Source organism: Microtus ochrogaster, chromosome 15, assembly GCF_000317375.1.
Source record: "Microtus ochrogaster isolate Prairie Vole_2 chromosome 15, MicOch1.0, whole genome shotgun sequence".
In the NCBI taxonomy this organism is placed as follows: Eukaryota; Metazoa; Chordata; class Mammalia; order Rodentia; family Cricetidae; genus Microtus; species Microtus ochrogaster.
The window spans coordinates 28,361,163-28,364,889 of record NC_022017.1 but is presented as its reverse complement, the minus strand read 5'-3'; the positions used below and the strand labels follow the sequence as shown (position 1 = coordinate 28,364,889).

The 3,727-nt window shown below is 44.2% G+C and overlaps 1 protein-coding gene across 3 annotated transcripts in view; it reads right to left on the bottom strand.

The window, feature by feature from the left end:
- Nucleotides 1-271: 271 nt before the first annotated feature.
- Tcf20 (transcription factor 20) overlaps nt 272-3,727 on the bottom strand; it is a 159,221-nt gene continuing 155,765 nt past the window's right edge. For all 3 annotated transcript variants that reach the window (XM_026782763.1, XM_026782764.1, XM_013348858.2), the window contains exon 6: nt 272-509. The gene's annotated coding sequence lies outside the window, so the exon portion shown is untranslated. The remainder of the gene's footprint in view (nt 510-3,727) is intronic.

The following is a 3,727-nucleotide window of genomic DNA, read 5'->3' as shown; positions in this document are numbered from 1 at the left end:
TGGTCTAGTGTTCACTCAATTGTTGTGAGACCGGCTAAAGATCAAAGCCACACCTCATCTTTTATGAGATGAGTTTGTTCAATTCAATTTCACATTTAAATTTCATTGTCACTGGAACAAATTTTGAGTTAACTAGATAATTTTAAAATAGAATCAAAAGGGATAGCGCACCTTTCATTTAAACAAAGTCTTTCCAGACTAAAAATAGATTTATATATATATATTTTTATCCCTCCCTTTTAACCCCCCCTTCCCCATCAGCCCCCTCCCCCCTCCCCCATATTGTCACTATGGAGATTGTGTCCATGGAAACAGCCATTCCAACATCTTGTGTCTTTCTTTCCTGTGGTGTCACCAGTTTGAGTGTGATGTGAGAACATAGGAAGGAAGTGCTGGCATGGGCAGGCGCAATGGGGGTGCAGGGCAGGGCAAGGTGGGGTGTGGTTGCACAGCAGAAGGATTCCATTCCATCATGTGTGTCCACCACCTTCTCATCTCCACAGTCTCACCTGGAAAACAAGCAGGAGACAGTGGGTGCTGTGAAGGTCCATATGGTCTCAGCACAGCTGTGGTAGCAATGGGAGGAGATGAGTTTCAATAGGTTATCTTACACTCATACCTTTCTGTAGACGGCGGCTGGTTTTGAACACATCCAAGATCAATGCTAGCACTATCATGAGGCTTTGGACCAAACATGGGGAAAGAGCAGTGATTTAAGCTAATGGAAGGGATCAAGAAAAAAGAAGATTCCTCTTCATCTCTTTCTGAAGTCTCTCCTGTTCTCGCCACCAATAGATAAACTTCAGAGTAGAACCCAAGTCCTGCCTCCACAAAGCTTACCAATAAGCAACAGCTAAGAAGGCTGGATTGTGTAAAGGACCTAAGAATGTACCATTCATAAGCACACATGCACATACCTGCCCTTTACAAAAAGTCCAGTAAGGTGGAAGGCACTTTGCAGTATAATATAGTGCAGCCTGAGACTCCAGCTCTGGGAATACAGGTGTTTTACCATGGCACTAAGGTAGCTTGAATCCACCTTCAAGATGAGGAAGCTCAAGTTCAGGGAGGTGACACTTGCAGCCCAAAGCATTTGGTTAGTTCAATGCAGGATTTGGGTGTATAGTTACCCAATCCTTTGCTAACTAGGTTCCAGGGACTGTGTTTCATTGTATGAGACATGGCTGAGAAAAGGTAATTAGGTTTCCTGTGAGTTTTCTGTCATTCCAACCTGAAGATGGTAAATATTCTCTTTAAATTTTACTGGGCATGTCCATAACAACAGCAGTTGAAAGAATAAGGGAAGGGGATCTTGAAAAACCAAAATGATTATCACTAAGAATAACTCAGTAGCAGAACCCTTATGTGGGATTTGGGTTCTACTCTACAACCACAAAACAATAAGCATCTGATGTTCAGCAAGGAGAACAGAGAATTCTCTTTGAACTCTCCACTGTGGCCTGAACCTGAGAGGGCTTCCTTTGTATCCTTCTCCACCAAACTCTAAGCCTGACTCCCAACTGCAGCAGGCATCACTCAGCTCAGCTATGCCAGGATTCAGAGGCAGACTCTTCTCCGAAGTACATGTGATCCCTACCTAAAGAGGAAAGGAATCAAATTCTGACTCAGTACTGATTTATGGAATCGGGGAAATGTGATAGATTAAGGGTTTCCTTTTGGAGGTATAACCCCAGCAGCACTTCTCTAGAAGAAGCTAGGATTGAAGTGGCATTCATTCATCTGTGGATGAGCTGCATGCTACTTTTTTCATCTCTTGGTGACAGAGCAGGGCAGGATGCCACCCCTTTCTTTCCATGGCTGTTTTGTGCAGGGCATATGGGTAGGTGGCATTCCTGGCACCCAGGACAGACCATCACTTCAAATGATGGTTTCTGTTCCCTGTCTACTACATCTCAGGGCCCAGCAGAGAAGCCACATTCAGGAGTCCTTCTGTCAAAAGACTCTCTAAACCTGCAATGAACTCAAAGAGTAACAATCTTTCTTTGATTCCAGAAAGGGTTTCTTTTTGTATAGGACCCTTAGCTGTCCTATAACTAGCTCTGTTTTTCAAGATAGGTTTTCTCTGTAGCTTTGGAGCCAGTCCTGGAACTAACTCTGTAGATCAGGCTAGCCCCAAACTCAAAGAGATCTGCCTGTCTCTCCCTCCCAAGTGCTGGGATAAAAGGTGGGCATCGTCACTGCCTGGTGAAGTTACTATCTCAACACCACAGGCCTACCATGATAAGATGCTTTATCATCCTCAGAAATGGATGGGACATGGCCTACTGGGCAAGTATCCAAAATCTTTACCTCTCTTACATTCTTAGCCTGGTGAGGACAGGTGCACAAACCCCACATGTTGAAGCAACATCTTCTAGTCCCTAGCACTGGGTGTTTTCTCTAGAAAGAGCTGTTTTAGCTCTCAGAAACACACAACTAGGTAGCATGCAGTGGCCAGTGTGCTCTATATTTGCCAAGGCCTTGTCAAATCCTCCTGAGTTCATCACTGTTATTTCTTTTACATAGGAAACAGAAGCATAGAGATACTAAGTAGCTTTAACCTCAGTCACAAAGCCCCTTTCACAACTTTCTGTGTGAAGAAATGGGCTACCAGTAGGTCAGAACACATGCACACTCACTGTCCCATCTCTGCTTTGTGTGACTTAATGGTGACTCTATCCTGAGCACGAGTATTCCTTGAGGACAGTAGTTTGTTTTTGTCCCTCACCACTGAGGCTTCAATAACTGATTGGCCTTTGAAGAGCAATGACTGACCTCAATGTAACAACTGAACAGATAAGCCTAGAAAAGTTTTTTTTTTAATTGTATGATGTGTTTGCAAAGAATATTCCAGATATTATGACTGAACACAGGGTCTGCTCTTTTACTCAATAGGTGACTGCTGCAAACCCCAAAAGACTTGAAGCCCATCCCCACATGAAGGTCAGGTCTATTATAGCCAGATACCAGCCCACGAAGGATGGAGTTAAAGCGGCTCAGTCTTTCTGCTCAAAGTCCATTCTGCTTCCAGTCTAGAGCTGGAAACATCTAAGAATGAGTAGGGATGATAAGCAAGGTCCCCAAGAGATGGTTTCCCAAGGCCCAAATTTTCTAAAACTCAGGCTAGAATTCAGGTTAAAATCAAGTTCCAAATGAACTCATTTTTACTTCACCCAAGCCTTCTTTTTTTTTCCCCAAAGATTTATTTATTATATATACAACATTCTGCCTCCATGTATGCCCACATGCCAGAAGAGGGAACCAGATCTCACCATAGACGGCTGTGAGCCACCATGTGGCCACTGGGAATCGAACCCAGGACCTCTGGAAGAGCAGTCAGTGCTCTTAACCACTGAGCCATCTCTCTAGCCCCTCACCCAAGCCTTCTAACACACATTTACTTCAGGGATCTAGCTCATGGTCCCCTTAAGAGTTCGACTCCGACCATCAGGGTCAATATAGAGACTCTTACAGAGACTGCAGAGCCTACTTAGGCACAGTGGCAATCAAGTGCGTAAGTTCCACTGAAGGCCAATACAGTTCTCCAAAACCCATATGCGTATCTCCCCACCACTTTGTCCTGAGGGCCACACTGTACCAGAAGGATTACGCACAGCCTGTAAAGCCCAACAGCTTCTATAAGTGCAGAGCTGACAATGTCTTGTAAGTCCACAGTCTTCTTATGATGGAGGAAGGTCATTGGTTAATTAAATAAAGAAGCTGCTTG